Source organism: Arvicola amphibius, chromosome X (genome assembly GCF_903992535.2).
Source record: "Arvicola amphibius chromosome X, mArvAmp1.2, whole genome shotgun sequence".
Classification (NCBI taxonomy): domain Eukaryota; kingdom Metazoa; phylum Chordata; class Mammalia; order Rodentia; family Cricetidae; genus Arvicola; species Arvicola amphibius.
The window spans coordinates 103,402,412-103,415,459 of record NC_052065.1 but is presented as its reverse complement, the minus strand read 5'-3'; the positions used below and the strand labels follow the sequence as shown (position 1 = coordinate 103,415,459).

General features: G+C 37.9%; 1 pseudogene; it reads left to right on the top strand.

The window, feature by feature from the left end:
• The first annotated feature begins 11,243 nt into the window (after nucleotides 1-11,243).
• Nucleotides 11,244-12,360, top strand: LOC119805195 (annotated as a pseudogene).
• Nucleotides 12,361-13,048: the final 688 nt, after the last annotated feature.

The following is a 13,048-nucleotide window of genomic DNA, read 5'->3' as shown; positions in this document are numbered from 1 at the left end:
TTTGTGGGGGGGGTTCACCTTCTTATTATCTTCTCAAGGATCCCGAATTATAGGCTCGATGTCCTTTAATTATGGCTAGAAACCGATTATGAATGAGTACATTCCATGTTCATCTTTTTGGGTCTGGGTTACCTCACTCAGAATAGTGTTTTCTATTTCTATCCATTTGCATGCAAAATTCAAGATGTCATTGTTTTTTAGCGCTGAGTAGTATTCTAACATGTATATATTCCACAGTTTTTTCATCCATTCTTCCACTGAAGGGCATCTAGGTTGTTTCCAGGATCTGGCTATTACAAATAATGCTGCTATGAACATAGTTGAGCAAATGTTTTTGTAGTATGATTGGGCATCTCTTGGGTAGATTCCCAATAGTGGAATTGCTGGGTCCTGGGGTAGGTTGATCCCGAATTTCCTAGCTGAGGAGAGGGAGCCTGAAAAGGCCAGTTCCTATAGCCATACTGATGAATTTCTTGCAGATCACCATAGAACCTCCACCTGGCGATAGATGAAGAAAATGACTGAGCCCCACATGAGCACCGGACTGAGATCCCAAGGTCCTGATGAGGAGCAGAAGGAGAGAGAACATGAGAAAGAAAGTCAGGACCGTGAGGGGTGCGTTCACTCATGGAGACAGTGGGACAGAACTAACGGGAGATCACCAACTCCAGTTGGAATGGGACTGATGGAACATGAGACCAAACCAGACTCTCTGAATGTGGCCTACCCGGTGGAGGCTGACTGAGAAGCCAAGGACAAAGGCGCTGAGCTTTGGCTCTTCTGCATGGACAGGCTCTGTGGGAGTCTTCTCAGCTTGGTTGATCACCTTCCTGGACCTGGGGGGAGTTGGGAGGACCTTGGTCTTAACATAGAGTAGGGAACCCCGATGGCTCCTTGGCCTGAAGAGGGAGGGAGGGGGGTATGGCTGGAGGGGAGGGGAGGGAAGGGGGAGGAGGAGGGGAGGAGATGGAAATTTTTAAATATAAAAAAATAAACCAAAAAAAGAGCTGCAGGGTTTTGCAGCTAAAACTGAGTCAGGAAGCCTCTCTTAGATGAGAGTGCTTGCTAGCCTCTAGCAAACAGAGCAGACCCGAGAAATTGTTGCTACAAAGAAAACATGCTTTACTCTATTTTTTCCCAAGATTTCTCAGGCTTTCTGTGGATTCATTTATCCACATCTGGGCGCCATTTGTAGTGATGAGGTGAGTGGGCCTGCTTTTCATCCTGCCCAGCTCCCACATGGCTAGCTTTACACTCAAAATAACAACACACAAATTGTATTCTTTTAAACAATGCTTGGCCCATTAGTTCCAGCCTCTTATTGGCTAATTCTCACATCTTGCTTAAGCCATTTCTAATAATCTGTGTAGCACCACGAGGTGGTGGCTTACCAGGAAAGATTCTAGCCTACATCTGTCTCAGGTCGAAGAATCATGGCGTCAGCCTCACTGCCTTCTTTCCAGCTTTCTATTCTGTTTACTCTGCCTACCTAATTTTCTGTCCTATCAAATGGCCAAGGCAGTTTCTTTATTAATCAATGAAAGTAACACATAGACAGATGACCCTCCTCCATTATGCTCCTGTGATTGTTTAAAATTTTTCTGTGATTATTTTCTCTCAGATGTCATTTTCTTCCTTTCATGAGTCATGTCAAGTATGGATTTGAAGTCAAATTTTCTATATTTTAATATATTGTAAAAGTTGTAGAATGGTAGGATATGAATTTTAAAAAGTTTTTGAAGTAAGAGAAGATGCTTTTTTATTTTAAGAAAAAGACAATATACCTTTTATACTTAGTTATATTCCTGCCTACAATTTGTGCTTATGCAATAATGGCATAAAGGTTGCAGGAACCACAAATCAATATCTTATTACATTTAAGATCTTCTCCATGACTGTAACCCATCCCAGACACTATTTGTGCAACCAAGAATCTGAGAAAGTATATGCCAGGGACCAATTTGACAACAAAATACTACTTCTCTCCTAATAGAAGGTAGCAATAAGCTAACTCCTAAGAAAATTCTTCTATACACATAGATAATTGTCTTGCTCATCTATCATCAAAGAAACTTCTTCCTGCAGTAGAAGTTAATGAATACAGAGACCCACAGCCAGACACTGTACAGAAACTAAGAGATCGTAGAACATGTATGTCTAAAAGAGATGTCTCCACCAAATCATACACATCAGGGCTCAGGAGCCTTGTGGAAGAAAAGGCAGAACGTTTGTAAGACCCAGAGGGGATAGAGGACACCAAGGAAACAACAGCTTCTAAACATAACTGAATCAATTTATACATGAATGTAAAAGACTTTGGCAACATACACAGGGTTCACCTTGGCAAAATGATGCATCAGTGCTAAGAGGAGAAGTGGACACAGACCCTATGCACAAGACAGAAGTTATCTATAATTAACAAAAGCTCAAATGCTCACAAATGCAAAATTTATTCTCTCCAACAGAGTCTTGCAGGGAATACAAACCTTTCTTATGTGCAGGCCACATGCTCAGCATTAGATGACCAAAATAAAATGAACTCAGTGGCATTTGTGGAAGTTCTTTGCTTCATATGCTTAGTCACAGCATTATTTTTATAACTTATAGATTCTTAGTGTATATATTATAGCATCTGGTTTATTGTTTTCATAGGAATCCCACATGTGTCTCCATATCTATGAGTGTTTCTTGCTGGAATTTTTGGAAATATTTTTCTTATGTTTGCTTTGTTATATTTCTCATTGTTTCTTTTATTTCATCTAATAATATTATTAATCTTTAGGAGTTTGTGTGTTTCCTAATCTCAGAGAAAAAAAGTATTAATCCATATGGTATTGGAGGTGTAGATGATTTCAGAAGAGGTTTGGAATGGGAAATGATAATCAGAATATATTGTATGAAAAATATGTTTTCAAAACCAGAACAATAGAAAAAATTAAAATGTGGAATAGCACTTATAGATAGCTCAATCAGTTGAGTTCATTATGTGCAACTGCATTGACTTGATTTTGATTCTATGTAAATAAGACAATTCAATTCATACATGATGACTGATATATGTAATCCCAGTAATAGGAAGTTGAAGACACATGAACATGTGAGATTCCCTGGACAGCTAGCCTAACCTACTGGGAAAATTTCATGACAAAGAGAAATCCTGTCTCAAAAAGAAACCCGGAATGAACAAAAAATAAGGTATATAACTTCTGAGACATACCATCAGAGGCTGGCCTTGATCTTTAAAGTTCCCAAAGCTGACAGTTCCAAGAGCTCACAAGAATCCCCACAAAATAGGCAACTTAATGCCCAGACTCATCCACCTATACACACAAAATAATATGAAAATGACTAAATACACACATAACAATATTTTTGAAGAGTAAGAATATGTTTATTTCAGCAAATAAAAAGGTGGTGAATCCAGGGCATGTGTACATACATATAAGCAATGCTTAGTGGAGACAGATGAATGTGTGTATATACATGTATGTGTGTGTTCAAGCACACATATATGCATATATACATATGCATACGCATGTAACTATAATAAATATGAAATTAGACTGTTAACTGGGAAAGGGAGGTATGCGAATGATGTGGATTCAGTGTTAAGTTTAAAAATGAATTAATTTTTGAAAATTGCCTTTTTTTGTATAACTAGATAAGGAAGGAATTTATTCAGAGATTATTATGAAATTGTCACATAATTCTTATTCATGAATGGAATTTGGGGCTTAATTATATTCTATTACTTGCTCATGAGTGCATGCATCATTCAGATGGCACATCTCGTTCTATTCCCCTGTGCAAATGTTTGATCCATACAAATTTTCTTTTTTTATTAAGAATTTCTGTCTCCTCCCCACCTCCCATTTACCCCCCTCCCACTCCACTCCTCCTCCCTCTCCTGTCCAAATAGCAGTAAGGGTTCCCTGCCCTGTGGGAAGTCCAAGTTCCTCCCCCCTCCATCCAGGTCCAGGAAGGTGAGCATCCAAGCAGGCTAGCCCCTCCCCAAAGCCAGTATGCGTACTAGGATCCAAATCCAGTGTCATTGTCCTTGGCTTCTCAGTAGCCCTCATTGTCCGCCATGTTCAGGGAGTCAGTTTTATCACATGCTTTTTCAGTCCCAGTCCAGCTGGCCTTCGTAAGCTCCTAATAGATCAGCCCCACCATCTCAGTGGATGGGAGCACCCCTTGCAGTCCAGACTTCCTTGCTCATGTTCTCCCTCCTTCTGCTCCTCATTTGGGCTTTGGGAGCTCAATCCAGTGCACCAATGTGTGGCTCTGTCTCTATCTCCATCCATCGCCAGATGAAGGTTTTAAAACAAAAGACATTGTATATGTGTGTACATTCATCCACATTCAGTTTACTACCAATATGATCATTGAATATCTTTTTATATTTCACTATTTTTAGATAGTCAATTAAATTTTAACTGATATTTTATCTCCTAGAAACTCATTTTCTTCAACAAATTTTTCAACTTTCAAACTATAACCAAGCTCATTCCTGTTTTAATTTAAGCAAATAAGTTTGAAACTTATCATCCATTATATATCTCAGAAGAAAACATATGGAAGAATTTACTTTGTTTATTTTTCTTTGTGTTGAAAATAAAAATATCATTACATGGCTTTGTAGATCCAAATATTCATAGTATCACCATCAATCCAACTCAATAAGATATTGGGAACAATGTTCCAATTAAATAAAATTTGAGTTGACTTCAGAATTGTGTAACATATATCAGGGTTTTGTTGGAATAATTAATGATATGTGTGGTATTTGGGTGGGTGGGGGTCTGTATGTGCTTATGCACATCAAACCAATCTCAAATGCCTTCCAAAACTCACATATTTGCAACTTGTTTACTGACTAATAATACTGTTAGAATATATGGAATATTTATAGAACATATGGAATATTTATGAGAAGATCCTAAGTAGAGGAAGTTTATTATTGATGTCATGCATGTGGACTCAAGCTTATTAAGTGTCAATTGTCTTTATTCTCTCTCTATTTGCTAGTCATCATGCTGTGAATGGTTTTTGTTCAATCTGTGTTTCACTTCACCATACAGAAAAAAAACAGTATAATCTCAGAAGTACAGTCATGACAAATCCTCAGGATAGTCAACAAATTCATTTGAAAAGCAATGCCTTTGAAATTAAACACACACACACACACATACACACACACACACACACACACACACACATATATATATATATATATATAATTTAAAGGGCCATGATAATCTGTCTCTTGTTTTGAATGCATAATTCCTCTAAGAGTTCACAAGTGAATATTTGCATATCCTTTAGGCATGGGAAGTATAACAGAAATAGCTCCAGAGTAAGCAAATGAGGAATAGTTTATTATGTTGAGAAAATGCAGTATCCCCAAATACATGATAACAAAGTTTTGTAATTCAGTCATGTATGTAATAAGAATAAAAGGTCAAGGGGAATCTATTTAAATATTATAATTGGTAATTGGAATAAAATAATGCTTAATAACAAAAATGAAGATTAACAGTCCTTGCAATCAAGCAGTAAAGATGAGTTAGACACAACTTTTAGTATAAAAGACATTAGAATTATTCTAAGTTATTATACCAGAACCAAGCAAAGTACTTAAAAATAGGAAAATAAATGAAACATGTACCATAATTTTTTTATATGACATAGTCTGTTACATGTATAATTAAAAATATGATCACTCTTAAGTAATTATAGAAATAAAAATTTTATATATATATTCTGAGCAAAAATACTATATATTACATCAAAGATATAAGCTAGAATATTGCTAATATTTTGCCTATAAATTTCTCTTTACATTCACTTTTCATCAATATTTCATCATGTTTCCTATGTGCCAAGGATTTGTACTTAATTCCCAATATTCTATGATTATTTCAAATATAATCAATTCTTTTTATAATTACATTCTATGTGATATTTTCAAGACAAAAAGGAGTGTGTATGAGAGAGAGAGAGGACAAAGACAAAGATAATGATAAAGATGATAGAGAAACTTTTACTTTCTTAACTCATTATACTTTCACATTTTGAATAGTCCAAATTAACTGTTTTACCTAGGTATATGAAGCCAAGTTTATATAAAGTATCACAGCATCTAAAGCCTTACTTTTAGACAGGCATTTCTTTATGTGTTTTTTTCAGCCTTCAAAAAAAGATTGAAACTGTTAGCAGATTCTAAACTGCACCACTTTAAATTAAAGCAGAAGCAATTAATCTAAAATGCAAAGTTAATCCAAAAATATAATTAGCATCTGGAAGAAGATACTTTGTAAGCAAGCGATGTTAACAAATGACACACTAGAATTTTATAAAGAGAGGAGTGGTATATTGGCCAGGAAAGTAAGTGTAATACATTTGCATAGTTCTATATTAGTATGAAGACAGATAAATGGTGCTTTCTCTTTTTATTTTATAAGCCTATATTTAACTTTATATTTTGGCACATTTGTTTGTCTATATAGTTCTGTATCTTTGGAAATATAAACCTGTCAAGTTACTGATTTCAAGTCCAATCTAATATAAAATAGGTAACTGAAAATAGTAGTATGGTAGGACAGAAGAAAGAAGAAGAAGAAGAAGAAGAAGAAGAAGAAGAAGAAAGAAGAAGAAGAAGAAGAAGAAGAAGAAGAAGAAGAGGGGGAGGAGGGGAGGGAGGGGGAGGGGGAGGAGAAGGAGGAAGAGGAGGAGGAGAACACAGAGAGGGGAAATGATATGGAAAAGAAGCAAGAGGCAGAAGAAGAGGAGAATGAAAAATACAAAAATGACAATAGCAGCAAGAAGAACAAAAATAATACTGTGGCATCTAAAGAGTTGAAAGATTTTTAAGATTAATTAAAACAAGACACTTATTCAACTCCTACAATACTTGTCCAAACATCATAAGTATGAATGTCAGAAAATTAATTATTTTGTAAAACATAATATTATAGGGCCCATCAGATTTCACAGAAGTTGAAGGGACTTGCTGTCAAACCTGAAAAACCTGAGTTTGATTCACAGGACCCACGTAGTGGAAGTCAAAAACTGACTCCTAAAAGTTTCTTCTGACTTCCATATTCGTGCTATACCACACACATGAATACACAACACATACACAAATACAAACATACAGACAGAGATAGGGAAAAAAAGACAGGGAGAGGCAGAGAACATAGGCACAGAGAGTCAGAGAGCGACAGAGACAGATACACAGAGAACCCATAAATAAATAAATAAATAAATAAATAAATAAATAAATAAATAAACTTTAAAAAGATTACAAATTATGTTAATAATAAAAATATCCAAATTTAAATGTATTATTTACCTCTTTTGGCTGCTTTCAACTCAAAAAATGAAAGGAATGACTATAACAATTTTTCCAAGTTTGTAATGAGATGTAGCTATGTAGTAAGCATATTAAATTGTTACTGTATGGATCTTGTTGCTTTGGGGTTAATAATTAATGTTTCCTCATCAATTTCACTGTGTTTTGATTAAGATATATTGAACATATGTTCATATATAGTGTTATTCTGATAATTAAGGATCAGGGTTTATTATCTGGTAATATAATATTTATATTCAAGGAATATATATTTTATGTTTCTTTTCTAGCTGAATATTTTATTGTTGAGAGTTTCACTCATATATAGTGTATTTTGATCAAATATGGTACTTAATTCCTTCCCTCAAATTGATCTCATATTCCCCACCAATTATCCTCCACTTTTCATGTGCTTTGCTTTATACTAATTTTACTGAGTGTTGGCTATATGTATTTGTGCAGTGATGTATTACCATAAACTAGAGCACATGTAACATCTCCAGGGTTTTATTCCTGAATAAAACTAACTCTTGTCCCTCCAGCAGGCATCAAAAACAATATCTCCTACTATGAATTTATGAGCCCTTCTACAATTCATGTTGGAAGTTTGACTGACTTGAACTTATTTAGGGCTTGTGCAAGTTGTTACACTGTTCTGAGTTTACATGTATTATAATGATGTTGTGCACAGAAATTATTGACTCACAGTACATGACTACTACTTCTGATTCTAGTAATCCTTCCATAATGACACCTGAGTTTTTAGAGGATAGGGTTTGATATAAATGTCCCATTTGGAGCTAAGCATCTCAGTCTCTTATTATCTGCATCTTGGCCAGTTATGATCCTCCATTTTATTCACCATGTACATCAAACAGAAGGGTTTTGATGAAGTCTGAGAAAGAGCTAACCTATGTCTACTAACATTAGTGATGGAGGAGGGTCATCTGTCTATGTGTTACTTTCATTGGTTAATAAAGAAACTGCCTTGGCCCTTTGATAGGACAGAAAATTAGGTGGGTGGAGTAGACAAAAGAGAATGCTGGGAAGAAGGCAGTGAGGCAGATGCCTCAGGCAGTCGCCATAGCTATCCTCTCCGAGATGGATGCAGGTTAAGATCTTTCCTGATAAGCCACCACCTCGTGGCACTACACAGATTACTAAATATGGGTTAAAGCAAGATATGAGAATTAGCCAATAAGAGGCTAAAACTAATGGGCTAAGCAGTATTTAAAGGAATACAGTTTCAGTGTAATTATTTTGGTTAAAGCTAGCCAGTGGCTGGGAGCCAGGCAGCTGCCCGCTGCTCCTTCTACACATTGTCATAAAGAGTAATTTTAATACTATATCTATTAGCAAAATATAATACTAAGTTCTCCCTTATGACTTAGATAGCCATAGAATCTGGCCCAGGTAATAGTATGGGGTGATAATTTTATCTTGTTAGGGAGCCTTATGTCTAATTAAAAAGTAAGTGGTTTTTCAAAAAATATTAAACCAGTATATCTTTCCAGCATATCTTTGTTATTGGAATCCATAACATCTACAGCTAAGAGTGTTAGCTACCTTTCTTCTTCAGTTGGAGGCATATCAACTTTTAATCCCAAAACTAAGGAGGCAGTGATAAGGTGTGGCATAAACATGATCTCAGTCTTTCTGACTGAGGAAAGAGAGAGAGGACAGAAGCAAGTTGCAGCTGCTCCTGGTCCGTTGATTTTCCAGGTTTTTACCTCAATATCTGACTCCTGATTTTTATTGATAAGATTAATTAGGTTTAGCCAGGTGGTGGTGGCACGTGCCTTTAATTCCAGTCCTCGGAAGGCAGAGGCAGGTGAGTCTCTGTAAGTTCGAGGTCAGCCTGCCTTTAATTCCAGTCCTCGGAAGGCAGAGGCAGGTGAATCTCTGTAAGTTCGAGGTCAGCCTGGTCTACAAGAGCTAGTTCCAAGACAGCTAGGACTGTTATACAGAGAAATCCTGTCTCGAAAAACCAAAAAAAGTAAAAAAAAAAAAAAAAAAAAAAAAAAAAAGATTAATTAGTATCACACTTCAATGGTAAATTTTGTTGTATTTTTATTTGAATTTTTGAAGTAGAGTAATATTTGTTTCAGAGAGACTTTGGGAGTGCTTCTTATGCTTCCATTTTGTGGAATAACTTTAGGCATATTGCTTGTAGAAATTTTTCTATTTGCATTGTATTTTTACCTGTCTCATGCATTAGAGCAATACTGGATGTGTAGAATGATTTGTAGAACTTCTAACAAAACCAAAGTGCTGGGTATAAGAAACCTCTCCTTGAATTGTTAGAGTGCTTGAAGTGACTCCCAAGTACGATAGGCAATTTCATTTTCTCTTTGTTGCATCCAAGAACCAGAAATTAAGATCCTAATGCTGAAATTAACCACACTCATTGGTCAGGAGTCTTGGAGAAATCAAATTGAAAGCATCGAAGAATTTTCCTCCTTGAGTAATAATTCTTATCATATCTGAAAGCACAATGAAAGTTGCCTAGGTAGAAAAACCATCAATAGTTCCTACCAAGCTGTAAATGCTACAAAACACAAATGTCTGATAGAGCAATCTGTAAGAATGCAATAATGGTGTTTATATCCCCGTGTAACAAACAGCTATCTAGCTGTAACTAAGACCCACTTAATAAGATGAAAATTTTAACTGTTAATATAAAGCTATCAAAATACCTGTAGCTAGGAAGGTCATGGATACTAGAGGAGATCCACCTCCTGCCACTTTTTCAAGTCAGCATAATTTCTAACTGCATTATAACTGCATTATATCCTACTCCTACAAAAAATTGAAGCTCTAAGCCCTCATCAAAGAAGTTTACTTTACAGCAGGCAGAGACAACTACAGAAATGCACAACTATGCAAAAGAACTACTGCAGAGAACAACAATCACATGCCCAACACCAGTTAATAGATCCACCCATTAATTCTTTTACCTCAGCTTCAGGGAACTTCTCAGAATGGGGGGTGGAAAAATAGTTTGAGTCAGAGGACTAGGACTATCTGCTGAGAGGAAGTCTTTTGTATATGTGGCAGGGACGCTACACCCACGAAGTCTCAAAATTTCAAAACTTCACAACGACAATAGTACTTGACATGCCAGTGTAGATTCAGAAATATCACAAGGTCACGACCATAATTGAAGAGTAGTAGGTAATTAATGACTGCTGAAAGAGGAAAATCAGTCTTCTCCAGGGACAAGCTCTATGACAGATGAACAAATTCTGACTGCTCAGCCATAGTGTCTGTGTGTTTGTTTGTGTGTGTGTGTGTGTATTATGCATGTGTGTATTGTATGTGTGATTCAGAATGTTATATTATTTATGTATATTCTCAACTATACAAATATGTATCCTAAATAATATTTAGAGAAGAAGAGGTCCTTAATTTTAGAGGAAATGGAAAACACTTGTGGAGTTGCAGGGGAAAAGAGGAAGACTGGAAATGATGTATAAACAGTACTTATATATGAAAACATAAAAAAAGTTACTCTCAAGAAGGAAAACCCAGAACATTTTTATGTACATATATAAATAGAAAAAGGTAAAAGACGTTATTCAGGGACACCTTACCTGATATTTTGGGGTCTTAGTCTACTCGGTACTGACCACTGTATATTGAGTTCTGGAACACAATAAGGACAGAAAGGCTCTTTGTTCATGTAGCACACCCCTTAGCAGAAGGCTTGGCACAGAACAATTGTTTAAAACCTGTGTTTAGGTCACCCCCTTCCCCTCAGCTCAATAGGCTGTGTTCTTTTAAAACGCACGCAGATCGGGGTTCTGGTGACCTTATCCGCGTTCGCTCCTCCGTCCTTTCGCTCACCCACCACCGTACTCGGCAAACCCACCCCCTCCTGTGCCAGGAACATGCTGCCACTGGCACCATGTCCTACCCATACCCAGCACTAACCTTGGAGCAGAAGAAGGAGCTGTCTGACATCGCTCACCAAATTGTGGCTTCGGGTAAGGGCCTCCTGGCTGCAGATGAGTCCACTGGAAGCATTGCTAAGCGGCTGCAGTCCGTTGGCACTGAGAACACCGAAGAGAACAGGCGCTTCTACCTCCAGCTGCTGCTAACTGCAGATGACCGTGAACCCCTGCATTGGGGGGGGGGGCGTGATCCTCTTCCATGAAACACTCTACCAGAAGGCAGATGACGGATGTCCCTTCCCCCAAGTAATCAAGTCCAAGGGCAGTGTTGTGGACATTAAGGTAGATAAAGGCGTGGTACCCCTGGCAGGAACCAGTGGTGAGACCACCACCCAAAGGCTGGATGGGCTGTCAGAACGCTGTGCCCAGTATAAGAAGGATGGAGCTGACTTTGCCAAATGGCGCTGTGTGCACAAGACTGGGGAGCATACTCCTTCAGCCCTTGCCGTCATGGAAAATGCCAATGTTCTGGCCCATTATGCCAGCATCTGCCAGCAGAATGGCATTGTACCCATTGTGGAGCCTGAAATCCTCCCTGATGGGGACCCTGACCTAAAGCGCTGTCAGTATGTAACTGAGAAGGTATTGGCTGCTGTGTACAAGGCTCTGAGTGACCATCATGTCTATCTGGAAGGCACACTGCTGAAGCCCAAAATGGTTACTCCAGGCCATGCTTGTACCCAGAAATATTCCAATGAGGAGATTGCCATGGCAACTGTCACAGCTCTGCATTGCACAGTGCCCCTTGCTGTCACTGGAGTCACTTTCCTGTCTGGAGGGCAGACCGAGGAAAAGGCATCCATCAACCTCAATGCCATCAACAAGTGTCCCCTGCTGAAGCCATGGGTCTTGACTTTCTCTTATGGCCGAGCCCTGCAGGCCTCTGCTCTGAAGGCCTGGGGCAGGAAGAAGGAGAACCTGAAGGCTACCCAGGAGGAATACATCAAGCGAGCCCTGGCCAACAGCCTTGCTTGTCAAGGAAAGTACACCCCAAGTGGTCAGTCTAGAGCCGCAGCCAGCGAATCTCTCTTCATCTCTAACCATGCCTACTAAGCAGAGATGATCTAAGGCTGCCCCATCAACACTCCAGGCCCCCGCCTACCCCCTTGCTTTTGAAAAGGGGGCCCTCAGGCTTTCCAATCATTCTTGCAGCCCTCGTGACTGGTGTAATGTTGTCTGAGAATGCTAATTCTGCCATCCCTTCCAACCCACTGCCAATAACCATTTATGAGGAAAATAAAACAAAACATGTGCTTAATGTCTGAGTGAGTAAGTATGCAGAGAAAATAGGTTGAATATTGAGTAGAAGAGGGAATTTCATTCATTTGTCTGTGAATAAAGCCTTAGCACTAACCATGAATCTGAATATCAATCGGTCTTTTTTCCACTGAGTCCAAATGTGAATTTGAAGATGAATTCATATCAAAGGAGCATAGTATACCAATGTGTGTTTATGGGGAAAAAGGACAGAAATGAGTGGCATGGTGACAAGGTCAGTCTGAGTTTGGAAGGAATTTGGATAAACTATCCATTTCAGAGATAAAGATAAGCAAAGAAGCAATCATTCTTTTTTGAGAAAGGTAGACCTTGGTGCTTTTCCAAAAGAAAAATGGACTTGGAATTGGTATATCAGAATTTCTATAAAAACAAGACTCTGGAAATCTAATTTTTGTAAACAATCTAAAATTTAGTGTAAGCAACAGATCTTCTCTGTGTTAACTCATCTAAAACAGATACAGGT